The sequence below is a fragment of the Stegodyphus dumicola genome, chromosome 1, assembly GCF_044657685.1.
Source record: "Stegodyphus dumicola isolate Sdum_Otavi_A_Nest chromosome 1, ASM4465768v1".
In the NCBI taxonomy this organism is placed as follows: Eukaryota; Metazoa; Arthropoda; class Arachnida; order Araneae; family Eresidae; genus Stegodyphus; species Stegodyphus dumicola.
In genome coordinates this window covers 229220891-229246410 of record NC_140768.1, presented here as the reverse complement: position 1 = coordinate 229246410, position 25520 = coordinate 229220891, and the positions used below count along the sequence as shown (strand labels likewise).

Sequence of the window (25520 nt, the reverse complement as noted above, 5' to 3'; positions counted from 1 at the left end):
TTAGTTTGATACTTAAAATACAGCAGTTGGGAAACGTACTTCATAAACATACTTCAATAAAAGGCCATACCTCGAATGAAAAACTTAGAAAACTTTTTAGCTTTTTTAATTAAACTGTGAGGCTAATTATTCGTCTGAAATTTTGCTGCATATTTAAAGTTTATAAATTATTTTAAAAAGTGTTTTGGTGTTAACTCTTAAAAATTAAATTAAAAATAAATTAAAATAATAATAATAAGAGTAGCCCTATATTTAAGAAAATAACTTTTAAAATTTACAGAACTCATTTAATATACACATCTATAAAATTATCTTACTTCTGAGCTATAATTCTTTTTGGTCTAAAATGTAAAGTTCCAGACTTATTACTAGCTTTTTTTGCAATTCATCTTAGAATAGAAATGTAATTTAAATTTCATTTAAATCAGTTGGTGATTTATGTTCGAAGAAAGTTGAGCGATGATTTTACATTTCAACTATAAGAGTTTGTCTTAGAAAACAGTTTAAAATATCACTTTAAGTTTGAATGCAATACGGATAATGCTTATTCAACTTAGTACTTACTAAGTTATAAAAAATTCATAATCGTTTTTTAATGTATTGTTACATAGTTTTATTTCCAACTACCAGAAAAAAAAGTGACTTTTGTTTTTTTGATGTTGGATTTCTTTAAATGTCATTATGGTCAGGATCTCTTGTTGCAAAATGTAATGAGCTGATCTATAGAAATGAGGATAAAAACTAAAACTGAATTTATTGAATATTTTGATAAAAAAAATTTATTTAGTTAACAATGAAATAATTAGAATTTTATAACTGAATTATTTTAATAAATTGCTAAAAATAGGGTGAATTAGGAAAGCTGAGGGAAAAGAAGGAATGTGTTTTCAAGGGGGGAAACGTGGATATTTTTCTAGTTAGCAGATTTTAACAACTAATTCTGTCATTAATTTTCAACAATATAATGCTTATTTATATTGTTGAAAACTATATTTTTATCAAATTATGTTTCAATTATATTTTTGTCAAATTATGTATCAAGAGAAAGATATAACGTAAAACATCTACAAAACGTTTAACATCCCATAAAACATTTAAGAGCAGTTTGGGTTAATATTCATTAAATTTAAGTAGTAGTTTTCTAGTTTCTTAATGTCATTAAGACGCAAAGAAATTAGAAACTGCATGCAAAAATCTAATTTCTGTATAGTAGGAAGTTCTGATAAACTTTCCAATTTAACACAAGGAAAGGGCTTCACAATTTGTAAGAAGAAGATTAAATTAATAATTCTGAAATTAATACAGTTACAAAACCTTAAGTTCGGTCTTTTCTTATGATTTTATTTAATTTTCGCTTAAGATCCATTTCACTTAGGCATATTTCTAGATTTTAATTTTATTTTGAACTTTTGAATGCAAAGTAGCAAAACGCAAGTTATAGAAAGTCACTATTTTAAGAGCAGTTCATTTCTTTCAGTTCTGATTTCTGAACGGTAAATCATTTAATCTAATTTTTTTAAACACCTGTTTCCAAGATACATTCCTGATTTGCACTCAAAATGTGCATTATAAATGTTAACAATACTAATGAATGATGAATAAAAGCAGTAAGAAACCAGTTAGAGTGGTTACACTCATACACAGACAAAATAATAAATGTCTAATAGTATGTCAAGGAATTAAATTCACAATTATGTCAGAACAGAATAAACTACAGTAAATAAAACTATTATTACAATTGATTTATACATATGCGTAATGCTTTTATAATATAAAAGATGAAAAACATAATTTTTATTTAAAATTTTCTACTTCTAAAGAAAATTAAATTTTTAACAACAAAGTTATTTGAACCAATATGAGTAAGTTAATATATAATTCCAAAAATATTGCATTATAAAAGATAAGATCAAATAAACAATTTTAAGTTTCATCCATACTCTATAATTCAATTCTTCTTCCTCTCTCTTTTTTTCAATTTTTTGCTGAGATGCAATTTTTATTTTGAACTAATATCAAATTATCAACAATAGTAATAAACATTAATCAAAGTTTAATGCTGCAATAAAATCAAGCGCAATTTCTAAAAAAATATTTTGATTTTAATTAGAAATTCACCCATTCTTATGATGTGCATTGTTTTGATAAAATATTCTATAATAGTAAAGCTAATAAAAGAAAATACTATGTTTGAATAACAGTCTAACGTTCAAATTTACAGGAAATAAAAATTTTTCGGTTTTATGAAAAAGTTATTTACTGTTATTAAAATCCTAAAAATACAGTTTTAACAGAAAAGAACTAACAATAATAATAATAATAAAATACACTCAAGTGGACATCAAGCAATGCAATCAAATCAAAATTAGCATAAATGTACCGTAAAACAGATATTGCAACACACAGTACTGTAACAGATTTAGTGAGGTCAATGGATGTCTTAAATATAAAATAATGTAATTCTGCGTCACTGAGATATAAGTGTCTAAGTTACTTACGAGAATATATCAGCATCTTGTCACCAACAGTATCCAAATGCGATTTGACTTATTTGTATGTAGATCCTTAAATTCCGGCGGAAGCTTTGATTGTCGCACGAATTGGGGTTATGGGGAGGTATCAACGTAAGAAGATGTGAAAGATCACTGAACCTATATCGAGAAAGTATGCCGAAAAAAGAAAGTGGCACGAGCCGCCTGCCTTATTTAGGGGCATCCTTTCTTAAACGCCGGGTGTGCAGCACGGGCGCTATTGTCATCGCCTCCCTCCCCCATTTTATGAGTTCATAAGAGTTCTTAGCCCCCTCTCAATCTTCCGCTCAAATGCTTAAGTGTGAACGACCAAGAAGTCAGGGACACCTTTGTGGGGCTGTCGGCTTTTAGTTATGAGTATCAACTGTCTTTTTCGTGGACAGCTAATATCCAGCTGTTTGAGTTTTATTTTTATCATGATCTTGAAAAAAATTCTCTGCAGATCCTCTATAATGCCAAATTTGGAGCTTAAATTTGGATAAAAAGTGTTCTTACATTTACAAAAATTCAACAGTTTGTTTATTTTTAAAAACGTTGTGTGCATGTAGTGGCAAATGGCTACATCTCAGCATGTTTTCCATCACTTGCCTAAATTTGTTACTCTGATAAATGCCTCTAAAATGGCAACAAACATCTTCATGTATGCAAGGCATTAGGAGTTACGAATTTTACCCCACGATGTATTGATAGAGAAAATAACATGTTTGCTATCAGTAAAAAATAATTTTGTTCATTATCTTGATTAGTAATTATTATCTTAATAAAGGAAAATCTTCTTCTGATTCTTTTGCAGAAGTAATATTTTTTTTATCAATTCTGTTGTTCTTTTAATGTACAAGTCATTTATATTTTTTTTGAGTGATTTTCTTTCATTTGGCAGCGAAATAGAGGGAGCTTAGTTATAGTGCAAGTATTAGTTTTCAGTGTTAAGAAGTATAACCACTGATTACGGGATGTGTTGTAACAATTTACATTTAATTTTTGCCATAAGTACTGATAAAATCTATTTTTGTATGAAATTTAATCATAACAAATGAATCGAATTTAGGAAGGATTTATACTCTTTAAAATTTACGTTAAACTAGAGACTAGACGCTAATATTCTATAAAATATATTGTAGACATTTACATAGTGATAACAATGTATTCTGCCACTCCATAAATATTGTTATTATTGTTGTTGTGAGCTATTTCACTTATCTAACTGAAACATCAGAACAAGCCCACGAAATTCATCTTGGCAAGGAGTGCAAAATTGCACCTGTCGCAGGCGAGAGCCTTAAGCACCATACAGGCCGATAATACGATTTTGGTCAGTTTCGCCCTGAACGATGAATTTTGATGGAGTGCACCCCGGGTGGACGTGTTCGAGGGTCATACACCCCTCTTCTTCTGCCGCCAACCTCTCGAGAGGACTATCGTCTCGCCACATATTTAGAGTGTCCCCATGCCGCACAGATGTATGTCTCATACATGAAAACGTCTGTAAAATAAAGTTTTTTTTAAAAAAAATCAAACTGCTTGCAAATAGAATTGATTTTTATTCTACGGTGCTATAAGAGAATAATTTTAAAACCATTATAGTAATAACTACGAGTATTAGTAATTTTTAGTTTTTCTTCACTTAGCTTTGAGAGATAAAAGTAACTAAAACTTTTGAACAATGCTGGTTTCCTTTGGGAATGAATTTTTCATGAAACAGTTTGGCTTCATGTTCAATGGAATTATTTCATGAAACATGCAGCTAACTTGTTTCATGAAGAGCCTGTTCATGTTGTAGTTTTCCTCATGTGTAATGACAGTTTCAATAATTTTCCTTAGAAGCTATTCATCACCTTTGCTATCACAAATAGTGTCATTTCGTGTGCATTACCAAATGTCTGATCGCTTGGATAAACGATGAAAAACTTAACAAAGTTAAAATTGGGGACGTAATTTTTATATTAATGAATTACCGTGAAGTTTAATGTTTGCATTATATAGAACGTTCTCGTGGCCTTCATTTCTCTAAGGCGACTGCTTGTGAAAGCGATAGCTATTTCCGAAAACATAAGCAAGCACTAATATCGAACGTCCAGAGACCAAAACATTTTGGAAAGGTAGTAGTTTGTCCTCTTAGAGAGGATTCAGTACATTTAAACCAAAACACTTATATGTTAGCTATTAAATGTACATTTTACATTTTAGAATGGGATTTTTAATTGAAGAATTTTTACGTTATACATAAAATCTGAATAAGTAGAGAAATCAATCGAATTTAAATTGAGTATTATATTTTTAAAGTTAAATGAACTACACCTTTTACTTCGTAATTATCTACTGTGCCAGTCTAATTCCTCAACTAAATCTCACTTGCTAGCAGAGATTTTTATTGGTCAATTAAACCTGGTGTCTGAAATTTCTGAAGGCATTCCGACGTCGGTACGTCTTTCACGCTCCTTTGGATATCATGCTCCATTTTGGGAAACCCACGGATTTTAAAGCTCAACTTCTTTTGAAGACTTTTTGAAGAGATGGCATCATTCGTTTCTTTCAAGGCACCCCTAGACATATGGCGCTAATAATGCGCAAGGACCGAAAAAGCAGGGGAGGGAGGACAACAATTCGGAGATTTCGCTCAATGAGAAAAGACCGACTTTATTGCTGCTAACATCTTGGTCTTAGTACTTTATCTTTCCTGTACTTTTTTTCCAGTCGGTGTTTGTGAAGAATTATTGCGGTCAATAATCGATTTGGACAATTATAAGTCGCAAGTATCTTTCGCTTGTGAGAAACTTCACTGCAAAAATCCTCTATTTCTTATCTCTCAACTTTTTAAGGAAGCATGGGTAATCTTGAGGAGTTTGGGAAGTTTCGGTGAAGTAACAGATGCTGCTTGTGGCTTATTGTCGTTATTATATACCTCGAAATATTGTTAGGATCCTACGAATTTTGTGCTACGTGAAGAGATGAAAAGAATAAAGTTTTAAAATATTATAAGAGTTATTATTTGTATTTACTGATGAAGAATTTTAATTCTCTTGAAATGTAAAGTAATTCGGCATCTTTCAATAAACACTCAAGTAGATTTATTATTATCTGTTTAAATTAACACTATTTCAAAATCTATTTTAATGACACTCTATTATTTATTTCAATAAACACTCATATTAGATAGCATCGTGTTAGGAATAGTGTTAGAAGAATCTTAGAACTGAAGAAAGAATAATGCACATTACCAACTTGATACTGGATGAATCGAATTTTATGGAGCATTATTAAACGCTTCCACAATTTTTATCGATATTGTTTCATCGGTGTTGCCGCGAATACTTTTAAGATGCTTTCGTTTTCGGATGTTTACTGTTCTAAGGAGATATACAGGCATTTTCTTCTCATTGCTTATAGTGGACGTTAAAAACACTGCCTTAAAATAAAGTATGTCTAGTCTCACAGACTCATGCTCATTCTAGTATGCAAACGTTCACGATGCAGCTATAACATACTTTTGCATACTTACCCCGATCTTCGGTACACGATTCTTACTTGAAATGAAGAAATGAGTTTTAATCTAATACAAATTACTATTTCCCTCTGCAATGCACAGTAATATATTATATTTACATCATAGGAGTCGCTATATTTCTATCTCATTCTAGATGCTGTTGATGAATTTTTAAGTTGCTTTAGAGATCCATGGATCAATATTCACAAGTATGACTCTAACGAGTAGTTCTTTATTTCTTTTCTTTTTTATATTTTATTATATAAATAAAGTTGATGACAATGCATTTATTTGGTTGCTCAAAAGGAGTAACGATAATCCAACTTATGTATTTCATGGAATGAAGCTAGCTTTTGAGGTAAAGAAAATGAGTTCTAACTCAGTGAATCTTAATATGAAAGAAAAATAAATTGGACGTTTTTGCACGTGAGGAAAAACGTTAAAAACCCTGCTGATTTAAAGGTACTCAAAAGCAAATGAAGACTCGAAAGAGTCGTAAGACATGTAATTGAAACAAAACATAAACATCTTTACTCTACAAAGTGCAATTTTATTTACTTATATCTTACGTAAGTAGACTGAAATGTTCAAGCAAGATTCAGTTTTATTTAATCATGACTGATAAAGGTAGATTAAAACATTAAGGATTAGAAATATTTTTGAAAATAAGTAATGTTAAAAGCACGAGCTTAAAAGGTATTCACGCCTGTCATGTATTTTGGATGTTTGTTATGTTTCGGATGTTATGTATTTCGGATGTTTAGCAATCTGTTTATTGATATTAATAACTGAGTCCTAAAGAGATTCCTTTTTCTGGAGCAGAAAGTAAAAGAAAGAGATGTAGTTTTAATACTTTAATAGAAAGTAAGAAACATTTAGTTTTAGTCGTAAGAAACATTATGCAGAGACCAAAAGGGTCGACAGGCTTCGTATCCTTAACTACTATTTCTGAACACTTACTTCTAAAGGTAATGTTTTTTTAAATGAAGAGAAAAATGTAAAAATATTAATCTAGTAATTAATATTTATTAATATTCTATAGCATTAATTAATATTCTATTATTAATCTGTAAATTATCGATTTTAGATAGAGTTACCATTCCATTCCATATGGCGAAATATTTAGTATGCTTCAATTAGCTAAAAATAAAAAATTCATACAATCTACATACGAATTTAGTGAAAAGATTCAAGAATAGTATACTGATTTAGTAATTTTTCCTTGCATATTTACTTAAAGTACTTATATTAACTTAAAGTACAAATTTAGGGAACAATTACCAAACCAAGTCATTTTGATGATTAATAATTTCGTTTAGAATAAAATGACATTCAACATTAAAATGGTCTTTTAACTTTTGATAGAACTGTAAGGCATCTAAAAAAATGGCTGACTGTTTTTGAAAAGAACTAGATTGCCTAAGAAAGGAAAACATGTTTCCTTAAGTGTATTTATTACGAATTATTCTTATGCTTTTAGTTAATCTGCATGTAATAGTTGTAGAATTATCAGCAATTTAAAAGTATAAATGGATCTAAGCTTAACGTGGAGGGTATTTTTCTGTATTTGAAATTGTTAGTAGTATAGTAAATTAAGTCAGTTGGTGCACCAACATCAGTGTCTTTTAGCTCATTGGGACCAAAAGTTAACTTTGTCTTTTTGCCCGTTGAAAAAATTACTTGTTTTGGCGTACAGACTCTAATTTTAATTGCACATATTGCTTATTTAGCTGTTTTTAATTATATCTCGTGTTTTAAGTTTTTCTGTATTGGACAAATTTTTATGAAGATGTTTTGAGCTTTTACAAATTTTTGCCTTTCCGTGTAGTGAGAACTGAATTAATTGAATGAGAAATATATCTCTAATGAAATTCGAATAAGTTTGAATGAAGTGCAGCAAAAAATGTGCATAATTTAATAGGAAGTACAAAAAAGTGTATATCCACATTAGGTTTTTTAAAGTAATGTTGCCGAATGATATCAGATTCCACACTGCAGATGTTCGACGCTATACTGTAAACCTAGTACTCTGGAGTGAGTACAGATGTAGCTTCTGTGGATTCTGTGGAGTATAGCAATGGTAATTCTGTTTACTGATATTGATAGCTTGAATGCAGTAACCCAGAACTGTACAGGTAAATGATTCCTTTCAACTAAACTTCTAATAATACTGGTCACATCACCTTCACTATTGAAATGCATTATAAAAGGCATTGTATCTTTCTGATTAGAAAATAATCTTTCTAAAGCCCCCTTTATTATGAGTATCTCAGCGAAAGGAAAAGTAAAAGAGTGGAATTTTTGGTTTTTAACCAAGAGCTATGAATATTTTAAGGATTTTAATTTTTATTTCACTCTAGCTGTATGAAATGCTACATCGTGGTCAACTGTTTTTTCAAACTTTCATCCTGCTACTTAACTTCACTTTAACAACTCTTTTATCAAGTACTTTACCAGGTAAGTATTGTCACTACAAGAGGCAAGGTATCTTGCAGTTAATTTTCCAAACAGCCAGCCTCTAGAATATTATGTTTTACTTATCATAAGATGCTCAAATGTTCTTTGAATTTATTAACAATAATATATGTCTAGAGTCTGTATTTGAGGATGCAAGACCCACGGTCTCTTGCTCCTAACATTTTGCATATTATATACAGATTTGATGCATTTTTTTATACTTTCGTTCATCAACTGCTGAAGATATCTATTTCAGATATTTTCCCTTTCTGAAGCTCATATTTGAATTAATTGTTGTTTGTTCCTATTATGTGTACCTATTTAACTTCTTAGCGAAATGAACATAACTGTATATTATAACTTTCAGGACATATTTATATTTAGTCTAAGCAACTCCAATAAAAAAATTCTTCCTGCTTCAAATCGTATTAAAAGTGAATGAAAATTAACTGTTGAAAAGAATCCTTTTCTAAGACGATAAAGAAATCGATATAAATTATGCCTGAATTTAAAAATCATTATATTAAACACAGTTTGTATCAAATTCGTCAAAAATAAAGAGAAGGTCAAAGATCCTCTAGAAAGGCAACTAGAGAAAAGATAGTAATATTTCAAGAACTTGTTCAAATATCCGGTATATTGAAAGAAGTTCCCTTAGAATAAATGTTTTGAAATATATTCTTAGACCTCGATACCAATATCACAGAGTAGAAGCTTGTTTTTACAACAAAGTTTTACTATGAAATTTTATGAAGTAACTCGCAATAATATTGATTTTATTCTTTCATTAAAAGTAAAGAATATATTCTAAACTGGAAATATTTATGAATTAATTCAGTTTGTCTCTTCATACTTAACAAAACGCCTTCTTTATATAAAAGTATTTCATATTTACCGCCCAAATTACAAAACGGAAATATGTAAATAACAGGATAAAAGAAACATATAACTATGTTGAATAGTTTTCCATGAGTGTTTATTTACAAGAAGAATGCTTAATTTTAAAGGTTTAATTAATACTTAAACATAATGTATTAAGGCTCTTAGTATCAAGTTGTTAAAGTGTAGGAGGACTGAAGTCAAATCTGTCATCATATCAAAACATATGCATAATATGAGACTATATTATACATTTATATAAATCTTGCTGTGCCAGATGTTTAATAGATTTTTATCAGGAACTTAAGACAGAGTTTTTAATATGCTGCCCTATTAATCTTTTTTAACAAACTGAACATCATTTCTGAGTATTGAAATGTGTAACATTCCTTTATATTAATTAATAAGCTATTTTCATTTATGTTAATTAACCAATTTTTGGTTCTTTACTGTCACTTCTGTCATCCGTTTTACCCCCGAATGAAAATTAGTTCGCGTGTATTATAGGTGAAGTTTTTAATATGTAACACAGAGCGTGTTATGCCTCTCGAGGCCATATTGCTAGGTTGCTAGCTAGGATAAGATTTGTAGTCTTCCGTCTTGCATTATAATTGCCGATATTTGAATATCCACGCAGGTTACGTTTTGGGCCAACTTCGCATTAAAGGATGTATGTAGCCTTTAGCTACTATCTTATTTAAATTAATTTTGATATTTGACTTATTGTTACTTTAAGTTATCTCGCCCCAAGTGGTAGGCTGAGCTGAAAGTTCTAAGTGCGCCTTCTGTTCTTATTTAGTTTAAATAAAAGTTCTTTTACCCCTTCCTCAAATTTCAGTTGTTATTTTATACTTAGCGACAATTTCAATTGATCACTATTGACTGATTGCAAAACAGGGTGTTTATTTTTAGAATAAGAACCTTTCAAAAATATTTGTGAATAAAATTATTTAAGAAAACTATCATGCCGAGGAGAAACACCAATAAAAAATGCTATCTATAAATTGCACTGATATTGTTATATTTTATGAAAACAAAAATAATTAAGAGCCTGTTTAGAGTGAGAATGCCTAAAAAGCATTTAAACGTCTACACTAAAAATTAACATTCAATTTTCCATTCCATTATGTTTAACTTAAAACAGATTTCAAATTTATCGTTTGTTTCTCGCTAAAACTATATTATTATTTTTAATTCTTTAATGAAAGTATTAGTTACTTTTACTTACTATTTAATGTATAATCTGAAAGCAAAAATTTGCATATTTTACAACGCAATTTTCATATGTTTCTGAAGAATAAAAAGACAATAAGTATAATAAAACATTTTATTAAAACTTTCAAAGTTCTTTAAAAATTCAATGAATAAAACAAATCAGGAGCAAAATCAATGTTTTAAAAATGCCCCATACTGTTGAAATTTCATGAAGATCTATTTCTTGATTACCATCAAAGTTCCTACTAAAGAGGAGATTTTATCGGTTTGTTCTTTTTGCAGGTCGAAAGATTTCGCAGTAACACGAAGATCAGTTCCCTAGAAAGGTAAATAAATATAAGAAGGTCAGTACTCACGTATTTACAAATATTACTGAAATGCCTTATGCACATGCTTAGCAGCTGAAATAAAATATACCTTTGCAATATAAGAATGAAGTAATAAAATTAAGGTAACATTATTTTTCAAATTAAGTATTAAAGGCATTTTGCAGCATTTGCATGCATAAAATGCAAACTATTTTATACTTCTAAAAACCTATCAGTTTGAAAATTCTCATTTAGATTAGAAAGTTTCTCGCACTTATGAACTAAGTAATAAGTTCATCAATGGCAAAAGAAATCATTGTTATAGACAAAAGTTTCTACTTTTAGCAAAATGAAGATTTAATTGACTTTGAGTAAAACTAGTAATTTTCTTAACAATTCAGTGAAACTATTTTATAATAAATTTGAAGTGAAAGCAACATACAAACTGAGATCCGTACCCAGACAAAGGACATTCAGATTTGAGATGTTCCACTTATAAATGTTTTTATATTTGTAAGAATACTCTTTATAAAAAAAATCAGTCTCTTTACTTCCTTGTACGAAGTAAGGGAAGTATTGCAATTGCGAAATATTTTGCGTATGATATTTCAACGGAAATATCCATCTTGAGCTTTTCCGTAGCCATTTGAACGATTATTTTGCGTAACGTCTGTACGTAAGGACAATGCCCCTGAGAGTCGACGTAGAGAATTCTGCGAAGCTACTGGTTAGGATCTGTACCTAGGCAGTCTCGGCCACGGGAGTATAAAATTTATGAACTTGGTGGTTCTGAAGGCCCTGGGAAAGGTCACTTATTGGCCGGCCTCGGGGTCTGGCATGTCCTGAGCGGTGTGGAACCGTAGCCGGAGGGCTAGTTCCCCTCGGTTTGCTGGGTAACGGCCCACTGCGACGGGCTCGCACATGCGACTGGCAGGAACAATTGACGACCAGTGCTGCCTGGTGTTATATCCAGGTGGTGCGCTGCTCCCCTGGAAGGGTAATAGTGGAGGTTGAACCTCCACAAAGTACCGAAAGGAGAAGTGGACCCGTAATGTGATTTAGTTCACGGGGCGGGGCAGCCAAGATTATTGTTGTTGTTGTTGTACGTTATTGTTGTTGTTGTAAGATTATTGTTGTTGTTGTTAAGATTGTTGTTGTTGTTGTACGTAAGGACAGAATAAAGGACTTTTTTTTATCTTTTTTTCTCAAATAACACAAAAACGATTAGAACATTGAAAGTTTATGTATGAGACTACTGTAACATCTAGTTGGGCACCTCCCTCTTTTGTTGCTGTCGGCAGTAACAAACGTATATAAACGTATATTAGTAACAAACGTACATGAACGAAATCTAACCTCTAATGCGGTCTCCTATATTTTTATTTGGGAGTGACAGGAGTTTTGGTTAGCTTACGGCAAAAATTGACCGCGATGTTTAATTTCAAAATTTGCAATTTTTGATGTCATTTTCAACTTGCCTTGAGCGATCAGTTAGTTTCGTTAGAATAATTCGAGCAAATAAATTGAAATGAAATGCAGCAATTTAAATTCTGTTCAGTTGACGCATATTAAAATTATATTCATTTAAATAAATAAATACGCATTTTGCTATTTAAAAAATATGCTATAATTTTGAATCTTAAATATCTGATCAAATAACAAACAACAGTAAAATTTGCATCCAATGAGATATATACTGAACTTTATTATTCTTTTTGAATTTAACCTATGGATAAAATAAAAGCAGAAAAAGTTTTGAATTTTGAGCTTAAATATTTTTGTGCGAAAAGGCAGCAAGAAATATGAATTATGGAACGAAACTTCGACACAAATCACCTATTTCCTGTGCACTGAAAGCTCCACGCCCGAAAACATCATTCAGTTCTAACCTTGACGTTTTTGCTTTTATTTTTTTTATGGAACTGAAAGAAGTGAGAAAAGCGATGTCCGCTTGGGCTATTCATATCGATGCGCCTTTTCTTAACTGGATTTTGTTTCCTTACTATCTTCAACAATCATTCCGTCTTGAGATCAACGATCTACATATTTGAGTCTAATAATCATGTTGATTATAAAATTCTCTCAATGGGGGGGGGGTTCCTTTTATTTTTTTATATAATCAATAGCTATTTTAACCTGGGCTTAATGGCTTCTGTTAAAAACACATTTAAAAATTAACTCTAATTAATGGTATTAAATTTGGTAAGCATGATAACATGCGTATTAATAATTAAAGAGATAGTAAATTTTTAAACAGTTTCCGTAGTATCGGGTCTGCAAGAGGGTAATTTCGATTTGCATAAGTAGATAATATTATGCTCGTTTTGTTATTTTTCTATCAATCTTATAATTTTTTTTCTCTTAAGATTTGGCAGCTGATGCTTTTAGGTCCTTGTGGAAAAAAAATCTATGCATCTTTATTTCCAACTGTTAGTTTATGGTCAGTTTTAACATAACGTGCAAAAATTAGTATTTTCAACAATTTTTCTTTTTTATTTTCATAAAGGCAACAGTGGCTTAGGCTCACAAAGGGATAAAGGAAATTTATGGTGTTGATTGCTTAACAAAACGCATTTTAAAAATTTCGTTCTGGAGATTTTTCACTTGAACACGACACACGTTCTGGCCGACCTTCTGAAGTTCATGATGAGAATTAAAGACAAAATTTGAATCGTATCATCTTATAACTGAGCAACACATTGCAAAAATATTAAATGAATCACATACAATAACGGAAAATAATATAAGCTGTCTTTCACTCGTTAAGAAGCTCGATATTTAGATTCTGCATGAGCTGGAAGGAATTCATTAAACACAGTGTATCAGTATTTGTGATATGCATATCAAATGTAATCCAGTTGACACTTTTTTTAAACGAATTATTACTCGTAATGAAAAATGGATTGTCTACAATAATATTAATTTGAGAAAGATCATGGTCCAATCATAATGAATCAGCACAAATCATATAGAAAGCTAAACTGCATCAGAAAAAGATCATGCTACCAGTATAGTGAAATTACACTGAGAGGTTGTGTAGTTTGAGTTAATTCCAAGTAACCAAACGATTAACTCAGTTGTTTACTGTCAACAACATACGAAATAGGAGGAAGCAATCAAAGGGAAAAGACAAAAATTAGCGAATCGCAATCCATCACGATAATGTAAAGCCTCACACATTTTTATCAACATGTACGAAATTTTTAGAGTTTGGTTGGGAAGTGATGTCACATTCCCCATATGGACCCGACCTTACACCATCGGACTATTATTTATAAGCTTTACAAGTTAAATAGTAAACATTTCAGTAATAGCGATGACCTCAAATCGCAGATTGAGGTTTTTGCTGATAAAGACCAGAAATTCTAAGAGCACGGAAGCATGAAGTTACCAGAAAGATAGCAAAGGATCATCGAACAGAGTGAAAGATATTTGACTTATTAAAATTTATTTTTTGCATAAAAAATTAAGTATTATTTCGCACTAAAAAAAACCGAGATTTTTTTTCTTGCCAATCCGATAAATTTTTACAGCTAGACGACAAATTTCTTTCATTTTGTTAATTAGTTAGCCTTTGAGTTTTTCCCTAATCCCGCCTATCATTCTGTTTACACCTCCATGTTCAAGAACCATGTGAAAGGAAAGTGATATAAGAAAACTGTACGTGGCTGGATGTAGACGTTTGCTAAAGAGTAATGTTACGATGCGAAGTGTTAAGAAAAAATATGAATGGGACTACTTAATTGACTTTATTACTATTTCATACAAATGAAAAACTGTACAAAATCACCTAAAATATTCTATGCTCACTTTTTGTGTGTATAAGATAAGTTAATTTAAATTAGAATTATTTTATAGAAATTAGTGCACATTTTTTATGTGCGTCCCTCAAATTGTTTTATTTAATTTTTGTGTTATAGAGCAAAGCAAAATCTACTATAAATATACTTAATTCTCTGGAGCAACAGACCGGGAACGACATGTTGTCGTATTAGAGAGATTCTACTGTTTATTTTGCTTTTACTGCAGTATTTAGAGTTTGACAGCTTCATGACTTTCTGAATGGCATATCCACTATATGTTTAATACTTGAAATGGCAAACACGGGGAAGGGGATTCCTCGTCTGTCTTACTAAAGCCTACCTGAACGATATGTGTTTAGCGGCGCTCACCACCTTACCGGTGGACTTGAGCTCGAATCCTGGAGAAGGTATAGTTTTTGTAAGTGCATAATGTCTGTGTAGTATGGGGATACCGAAAGCAATGGCGAAACGGAAGTCTTGTCGTGAGGTCTGAGGTATGAGAAGAGGCGTGAGAGATCTCCGAAGTGTTCTCGATCAAAGTTGGGCAATGCTTTACAATTAGTGTAGTGGGACTACATGGCTGATGTGAAAGTCTGAAATTCCACCCACTTATACACCGAGCCAATGTATTTCTTCATTTGAAATAAGGTGACAAATTGAATTTTCTACAAATGCACAAATTATAAATTCTCAATGGATTACACTATGTGCCATAGAGTTCTCGTTGGTCCGGTAGCTGTTCTTGACCTTTGTCCAGCTGTCCACCAAAGTCCGAGTGGTAAAACCGTTGAGCACTGGCAGTTGAACTTGTGTTCAAATCTCGATGCACGGGCTAGCTTTATGGAAATTTAGAGATTTTTCTCATACGTATGAGCCAATTTCTCTCAAATTGTCCTCCAAGAAGGCATCCCTTCTGGTAGGTAGATAATCTCGAGTGCTTTTTCACAATTTAAAGAATCCTAATTCTAATCCCTGCTCCAGTCTTGTATCTTACTAGAAATATATATAGCTCTTAATTGCTTTTCGATAGATTTTAATGGTTAAGATTCAACCTATTTTGAAAAAACTGAATTTCTTTTCCTCATTTTTATTGATATTTAAAGCTATACTGCTTATCACAAGTTGTTTCCTGTAAGTTTATGCCTTCAAAGTAATAATGAATTTAAATATTCTTATTCTTATTCTTCTTCTTCTTATTATTATTATTATTTTTGCACCCAAGAAGTTAATTTGAAACATTCAAAAATTTCGTTCACCAGACATTTCTAAATTTACCTTAATCTTCCTGCATTTTTTATTGTGCGAAATCTTATCCTGATTCTATTCTTTACTTATAATCATTTCCAAAACGTGTTCAGCTAATCTTGACACATTATAAAAGTAAGGAATAAATATTTATTACTTAGTCACCATTATGAGTCTGCTTAATAGTCTAATTTAGGAGCTGGAATTAAAGTTACTAGGGAAAACATTTTATACATGCGTGTTAATGGGACATTCAGTAAATTCCACCTACAAGATGTGTAGAACTCTTATGTGGACAGGTATAATATTTTTATATTTTAATAAGGAAAAACAGGAAATAATCAATCATATTCATTATGAAAACCAGTTTTGCATATAAGAAATGTTGAAACATAAATTAAATCAAGAAACTCATCATTAATAAATTTCAGAGATGATGTTAAATCGCAGAATCGGTTATGGAGAAAACAGCACTTATATGAAAGGATAAGGTTCTCATGCAGATTTAATCGGATTCTAAAATTTATAATCAAAGTTTAACAAACTGATCGATTTGCATATGACAATATTTCGTCCTTAAAAAAGCAAAAAATATATTAAACAGAACATTAATATAAGTAGTGCAACAAATAAAAAAAGGGCTACCAATAACATATTATTTTTTAATTTCTTTTAAAACGAATAATAAAAAATGCGAAAATGAAAACAGTTTACAACAGTTTGATGTAAACAACTAAATTTAAAATGATACTGTAGAACTGTACTTTGTAAAATAAATTTTCCTCTTCTAAACTTTACGGAAAAAAAGTACATTTTTAAAGTCAGAAGCAGTAGATATTTGATTTGTGAGGATACTCTGTGATTCACGAAACCGTGCGAATGCAAATTATTTCGAATTTAATGATTCTACTATAAGGTATTTCTCTCGTCTCTCCGGCTTTTCTAATTAACCTAATGTCTCTACACTTCAAAGGATGTTTGGAGTACGATTTCCGTACCTTAAAAGAATATTATCTGAATTCGATTGAAACAGGGAAGGAAAAAAAAAAGTAATTTCATCTTAGTTTTAAGAGCGTTATTATGAAATTTTTCGAGTATTCAGCTTGCAAAATTTGTAGAACTAAAACATTTTCATTTACTTCCCCCTCCGAAAGTTAACTTTAATGTTTAAAACATTGCAACTGTAGGATGAGAAAAGCATTCTGTTTTTGTTACTGGAAATTTCCAATGACGGAAATTCGAATAATCGGATTTAGAACATATATTAGTTTGCGTTGGTTTCATATGTAAAATTCTTTATTTATTTTATCTAACAAGACGAGGGTTGTTGAAAACTTGTAAGTTGTTTTTACCGTCCATGAGAATTTTAATTACCAAGAATCTAATGCTCCCAAACATGCATCCTCTACGAATTTTTAACGATTAATACGTCATAAATAATCCAGAACCAGACGTGGCACAACTGCAAGAAAATAGGACATATCGACTTAAAAAAAAAAAAAAAAAAAAAAAAAAAAAAAAAAAAAAAAAATCAAATCAAATTCAGAAACCGTTGTTATTGAACCCTAAGTTCTTAACCGGGCTGGTATACCATTCTGAAATCATCCCTCTTGGTATTAAGAAGGTCATTGAGCAGATACCAAGAAACCTCCTCCCCATCCCAACATCCTCCGCTTCTCTTCCTCTTTTAAATCTTTCACCCCTCCAGCGGTGGTTTCCTGAGTTCATCAGTTCGTGAACTCTTAGATAATAGTTTCCGACACGTATGTTTGCTATCTTAGAAAGTCTTTTTGTCAAAATACGCAATATTTATGGATAGAAAAAAGTAAAAGATATGGGAGAGAGGTGTCGAATCCACGCGCCTCGAAGAAAGCGTGCCACGTGGGTGATTTTTTTTTTTTTTTTTTTTTTTTAATCTTCTGTATTTTTACAAAAGGGGAAAGAAGTGTATGGATTTGTGGTTCGGTAGGTCACTGATCTCAAACGCAGTTTTCTATGCCATGGCCTATTTCAGTTGCCTGGTGTATCTTATGGGATGCTTTCATAGCTTGTTATTTAAATGTGATGCAGTTAAATCATACATTGATATGAAATGGAAATGTGAAAAATAGCTTTATTTGGCCATTGCCATAAAACAAAATTAATTAACGTAAGGTTAGTAATTAAATTAACCACTTCAGTGTCCTACAAAACTCAAATATTTGCTTTTTCCTCCTCCAAAGCTACGTTTTTGCGTCTGAAACTGGCCTTAGAAATGTTTCTCCATTTCGCTAAACTTCATGCTTGTCATAACTCAAGCATGTTGAATATTGTATCCTTGCCCAGGAGAAAGCATTTCTTCGTATTCTCGGGTCGCTTATCTTAAAATTAAAAAAGACTTTCCTACGGTCACGCTTTCAAATTAACAGTATTTTTATTCCAATGTCAGCTGAAAGGGATGTATATTCCTATTTCCCATCTTTTTAAGAGAATTTTCTCCTGTGTGATTCTGATACAACTCCGTTGAGAAGAAAGCTTGACTAATTAGTCCATTAATTACTTCTTTACATTTTCGTTGCATTATGGGAGATTGGAAAACACAGACGAGTGATTCTTGGGGATAATGATCCAGACCGCGTTTAACCGCGGTGACGAGCGGCCGTTACTGACTCCTGAAAATTGACGAGTCTATCTCGGAGGAAACGTTGAAGTGATTTTAAGATAAAGGTATAACATCGTACGATTTCGTACTTTTACTAACTAATAAAAAACATAAGTTTAAAACGTATTTAAATATTAAGAAAAAGCTTTCTTTTACAGTTAAGGTCCTATCTGGGATTTTTTGTGTTTTAGATAACTCGTATTGTATATTTTATTAATCCTGATAAATTCTGATTTCCTGCTTAAGGAGTATCGTTTTTCTCCTCCCCCTTTTCTACGCGATAGATGATTAATATATTCCTTTCCTTCCCACGTTTGTAAAGATACGCTTTTACTTATGACTTTTCTTTTTACTCACCGTAGAATTCAATATTTTACTCTTCGATCTTCAGTTTACATGTGGTTTCAAAAATTTCATTTTTAGTTATTAATTCCTAAGTAATAATAATGTGCGCTTATATTCAAAATTGAGATCTAAACATCGGATTTTTAATTTACTATGCTTACAAAATAATTCTGGATATTGTAATTACTTAAAAATTAAGATGAAAAGCCAATATTTAATATGTACTTAAGAAAATTAAATTAGATCAATAGATAGATTTCTGCATGTATGAAATATGAAGAAGAAAACTAAATTACGTAAATATCGATAAAATAATAGAAAATGTAAATGAATGAGTCATTAAAAATTCAGCAATATGGAAAAAAAATAACTGTAGATAGGCAAATTGATAGATTAATACAAATGATACACATCTAATATAGTACGTGCACTGATAGATATGCATAATGTTTATATGCATATCTGTCGCTATTTAACATGTAATTTTTGTTTCCGTTATGATTTTAATATATGCGTCATCTGCGTGTATATATATATTTGCATGTTTGATTACATTCGCTCAGAGATAACTGTTGAAAAATGCATGTGGTTAAAACATAGACAGATACTGTAAATCATAAGAAGGTTTTTCTATAACCGCATCTGTAAATATTTAAATAGAGACTGTAAATATGAAGGAAACCTGATAATGAATATTTTACCATTAAATTAGAATTAGATTAGAAAACCTACTTTTCATACTTGAAAAACTTTAGAAATGTTTATATTTGATCATTAAAAAACAATCTGATGCTTAACCAGTTTTTGGACTTATTTGACCCCACCAGTGGCCGGTGATGCCTAGCAATCCCAGGACTATACCGGCGACTTTCTTTTGATAGCAGCGGGCAGAAGCAGCCTGAAAAACAGAGCTTAAGAAAGCCTGGACACCTTCACAAGGTAAACAAAAGAGTTCACAATCTCAGCAGATAAAACTCAGACTCTGATAATCGAATAAGATATAACCCCAGCATGACTCTACAGGGAAAAACCATCAAATATGTCACACAATTGAAATATCTTGGGATAATGCTACAACGCCGGCTTACATGGCTTCCTTATATTCGTTTTATTAAGCAATACGTGATTCACCTTACCAACTCAGTGAACTGTATGGCCACTATAAAATGAGGAATACCATCCTAGCTTGCGGTATTTGACAGTAACTCAGCGTATTATGTTTTGCGGAGCTTCCGTGTGGAGTGAAAATTTATCCCATCAATTGAGGCAAAGTCTTAATTCTATATAGCTTTCACATCTACTCACTATATGCAGAGCAAATTGCACACCATCAGTGGCAGCTGAAGGCTGCCATTTTAAATATCATCAAGCTTAACAGAACACGTGATCTCTGGTACCAGACATATTTACATTCCAGCTATGAAAAAATGCAAGGTTCTAATACATTGTCACCCTGCGCACAAAACTCTGAAGCAAAATATGAGTATGGACCCTTCGCCGTGCACTGAGACAGCGGAAGACATCTACATGGAAGGATCACAAGCAAAAATGGTATTGGCAGTAGCTTTTGTCATCTTCAAGAATAACATCATTCAGTACAGGTGGACACAGGTTCGGAGTCAACAGTTCCGCTTGCCAAGCAGAAATAATTCTCTTCAAGCTGCAATCTGTTACGCAATTGAACATGTACCCAATTCCACTATTTGTAGCGATTTGGCTCTAGTCTCCAGATCATATCGGGCACACGTAGCAGAAGCCCATTGATACATGCCATTCGTCATTTAATGTTATGAATCCCTTCTAATCGTGCTGTTCTATGTTGCGTTTCAGCCTTCAAGCGTATCATCGGAAATGAATTGGCTGACGATCTGCCAGAGCAGACAGCAAAGAACGTCCAAGATAAAGTGATTTCAGCTTCTTTATCGCATATCTAAATCTCTTACCTTAATATTTTAATTGGACCACTCAGGATAACATGCTCAAAAAATGCCAGAGAGATGGCTCACAGTCATCACGTGTCGCAGGGTGTTCCTTTCCTACCCAAAGGTTACAAGAGTTACTCAACAGCTCTATTTCGCTAACACAATACTTCGCTGGGCATGGCCTATTCCCAAAATATCTGCACCGCTTACGGCACAACGACACAAATTTCTGTGCATGCGGTATAGAAGGAACAGTGGACCACTACATATTTGACTGTGCGCATATTTCAAGATACCACTTTAAAAAAGCCAGCTTCCACAAGCTCGTCAGCGTGGATCGCTAACTCTAGCATTAACTTCATCTGCACAAAACAAAATAGGCTCATTCGTTACATATTGTGTCGCTGCCTGAACAGCTATATCAAGCCATATGCAGCCTTCCCAAACACATGCACTATGTAAGTGTCCTACAACAATAGAAGTAAAGCGGCATACTTCTTCTCTATATTCAATGTTGTTATCAATATTCAACTTTGTACATAGTTTTGTATTGATAGGTATGTTTTCAATCATTTATTTGTTTATCACCTACCCCTATATTTAAATTTTATGTTCTCCTACATTAGCACACATAACGCTAGCTGCAATTTAGCTTTTCATACAACGTTGTTAGTGTTTTGCCTTTCCTGATTGCTCAAAGTGATGAGTGTGATCAAATCTTCTGTAAATCAAAGAGTTCTGTCCTCGTTAACAAGTTTCCAGGTTATCTTCAGACCGCTCAACAGAACTCATATCAGAGTCATAGGCCTAGTTTCTTCTGACGAGTTAGCATCTAAATTTCATATCACTAATACACCAGTCAGCGGCCAACTCGACCGTTGAGCAGTATAGTTTTCGAGGGTTTGATAACTGCTTTATATTATGGAAATCAAAACTGATTCAATTAAAATAGAATAGCATTTAAAACGCACTAAAATATGCAAAGTATGCTGCATTTTTGTGTATTTCGGTATTTTCATTAAACAGCTTTGTGTATAATAAATGTAAATAAGTCTGCATGAAGGGTTTTTAAGGTTTCTGTGTAACACAGATAATGTCAATTTTTTGGTGCAGTTGTGCGTAATTGTGGAAGAAAGTACATGCTAAAACCATTCTACTACTTTTGTGAGAACTCTTTTATTTTTCTCCTTAATTTAGTGAAAAAAACACAGAAACTTTAAAAAGAATTTCTGAAGGGGGGGTGGGAATCCTGTAAAATAAATTCAACCTTTCGATGTTCATTTTGTGTAGTTTGTCGAGTAATAACTCATCATTTTCCTCCTTAATTTTCATGCTTTCCCAGCAAACCGATCCTATCTGAGTTAGATTATTAACGCGAAGCTTCATATCTCTGAGATTATCGGTCAAAAACTTCATTAAATCTATCTCGCTTGAACTTGTTTCGCGACCAAAGAGAAACAAGGCAAGAAAAGAACAAAAGAAAACCTCGAGAAACAAAACGAAAAGAAGGAAAGAAAAAAGAAGGGACTCAAGAGAGAGAAGGAAAGCTAGAAGCAGGAAGTAAAAGGCAAAAAAATAAAAGAATAATAATAAATATAAAAAAAGTCTTTTCTTCAGGAGAGATACTCTTTGAGACTCGTTACAAAGTGAAGCAGGCGCAAAAAAGGAGAGGCACCTGCAACTATCAACTCGTCCTAGCTTTTCAGCAATCAATGTTCTGTTTCCTGTCTCCAAAGAAACCGATATCTTAAATTACGAACTTGGTTCTTTCCAGAGTTAAAAAAAATAAAAAAAAAGAAAAAGAAACTATCACACTCAGGGCCGAAAAAAAGTCTATATTTTTTTACCTTCTTGCCATCGGTGATCTACGCACTATGAATAATGAGGAACGTTCTTTGAAAAGAATAAAATATATACTAAGGAGCAAAATTGTGGAAGATAGAAGCTTTAAGTTAGGGATATTGAATCGTTTCTGTTTCAAACGCCTGCTTAAGCAGAGCTATGTGTATGAATGTTATGACTGCGCATGCGTGTATGCATACATACATTCATTGTTTCCGAGGCTAGGTAACCAAACCAGCCCTCCCGTATTGAAAAATAATATTGTACGCGAGTCCGCGAGTTTTCATCTACTTTAAGATGTGAGTCTGGATATTGTTTTGCATGCTCTGTGAGAAAAACGAGAAATTTCAAGAGAAGCTCTTTCTCCGTTTCGTAATACAATCTTATTCAAAATGAGACAGGGCATTTCTTCCGTCTTCTTTTACAGTGAGTTGATATTCAAGGAAAAGAATATTTTTTTATTCTTACTAACGCGCTGTTTTGAAAACATAGTTAAGCGTCTTTTTTTTTTTTTTTTTTTTTTTTTTTTTTTTTTTTTTTTTTTGCCCATACTTGCACTGCTTAGATATTTAATATTTGTTACTTTAATTCACATTTTTTAATTTCTAAGATTTACACAAATGCAACCAAAAATGTGATAGAAAAATTTAAAAATTAATTTTATTTGCTTCGTTATTTATGCCGTGCGACCAGTGGAATAAATAGTTAATATAGAAAAGAAAAAATATGTAATTAAATGAAAGAATCTAGCTGGTATTTAGTATTAACAGAAATGAAAAACTGTGTTGTAGTTTTAAATCGCTTAGCTTATTAATCAATAACAAACAGATTATATTTGGAAGAAAAGTTGAATATATTACCGCTTGCGGAATAGCAAAAGCGGAATACCGTATGGAGGATGGAAATACTTTGTTTCGGGTAGTGACGTCACTTTTTTTAAAACTGCTGAGCTTTCCGATTGAATTTTAAATAGAAATATTTTACGCTATGCCGAGGGCTAAGGAATTGTTTTTAAATCATCGAATATGTTAATTAAAATGTCTTCAAGTTCGCAAAAATATGAAATAAATAAAACACAAAATTCAAAATTTAGGCTTCGTAGTGCACTTATTTGGCTGGTGGAGACAATGTGTATTCAAAGTTTCCCTGCCGTAGGTGCCATCGTTTTTTCAAAATACGAAGAACATAGCTACATACATATATACAGATTCTTCATTTTTTATAAATAGAGATTAGTAAGTGTTTTAAAAGTAAGTGTAAGTGTTTTAAAATGATCTTTAACTTTGCTATTGCTCGTGATAATTTTAATGATTATTTTCAATTTTACCTATGCTCACATACTGCAGTTTTAGAATTTCTCTAAAAACAAATTTTTGTTTATGTTAACATATTTTTATTTGAGTCTGGGAGGAAAATGCCGAGAACAATTGCAACTTAATTATCAATAAGATTAATGATCAAGTAAGGCTCTTCAATCGAGTGAACTTTCTCGATGGTAATACCTAAGAAAACCCTCGCTGAAAATAATCAATATTTCAGAGAAAACCAGTGTCGAACCTTCTTCTCTAGGGACATTACGTCTGTAAACCATAATAGTTTGGAAAGTGGACGGTTAAAAAAGGTTTCAATTTTCGGTTAAAAAAGGTTTTGTTAAAAAGGTTTCAATGAATTTCTGATAAACATTAAAATATTTCTTCGTTATTTCTTTTCGTTCGGTTAACATCACGCGATATATTTAAAATTTCTACAATTGCCTTTTGTACATTTCAGAGTTGCTGTAAGAAGTAGTATTAAATTTTCCTAATTATTTTAGTCATATAAGTAATTTTGCTTGTAACTTTCACTTAAAACTTCATGTGGTTTTTAAAGTCTCGTTTTCTTTGGTAGCATGAAATGTACGAAACTTTTAAGACTTAATATTAATAAGTGAAATTAGTTTAAGTGATTAATTTACACTTATTAATTTTAAGTGAATTATCACTGTGTTTTGAAAAATACCACAAAGACTCCAAAAAGGGTGTAAAGGACCCTTTTATTTAACTCCAATTAAAATAAATAGACGGCACCACTCGTGCTTACAGAAGCCAGCATTTATGGCTTAAATCAAAGATAAATAATTTGACTTAACTAAATATAAGCAAGTTAGCCTAACGGCTACGCATTTAGAGTAATGTGCAAGTTGTCTCTGATCTAAAGTCGACGTGACAAGCCTAATGGCGCAACGTCGTTGTAAATAATACAACGCCGCTAAATACTACCCACTGAATTAACTGAATTAACCTGCGATGAAATGTTTTTAATTTCTGAAAGTTAACTGACTTCACTGAGAAAATCTCGACCTTTTCCTTATACATTACCTATCCTGCTTATTTTTTAACTCGAAAAATTTCATTTTTATAAATGATTAATAAAAGTAATTATAGAAATAATAATATAAAATTCATGATGCGAAAATATACACTTTTTGGCTTTTAAAAGCAGTTGTATCAATTTAAGATATGAATTAATGTTCATGCACAAACATTATGATAAAACTCTGAACAAATCTAATATTAATCTATCTGAAATGCGCCTGAGATATACTCTGCTGAACAACTCTTCGAGTTTGGTGAAAGTTGTTCAAGATACATCGACGAAGATTCCAATAACAAACAAACAAAAAATGTGGTTAAATGTATTTAAAATCTTTGTTTAAAACCTTTTTTTGTTTTGGTTTAAATTTTTTGTTTAAATTTGTTTAAAGTCTTTAGGTTTCTCTTCTTTCATTATTCAATAATTTAATAACTGAATATATTTACTATAATATTATGTTATTACATGAATTATAATAATATTATTGTTATGTTCA

The 25520-nt window shown here is 31.6% G+C and overlaps 1 long non-coding RNA gene across 1 annotated transcript in view; it reads left to right on the top strand.

The window, feature by feature from the left end:
- Window positions 1–25520, top strand: part of LOC118190260 (uncharacterized) — a 317056-nt gene that overhangs the window by 1731 nt on the left and 289805 nt on the right. The window contains exon 2 of the long non-coding RNA XR_015043785.1: window positions 10849–10892. This is a non-coding gene — a long non-coding RNA (uncharacterized LOC118190260). The remainder of the gene's footprint in view (window positions 1–10848; window positions 10893–25520) is intronic.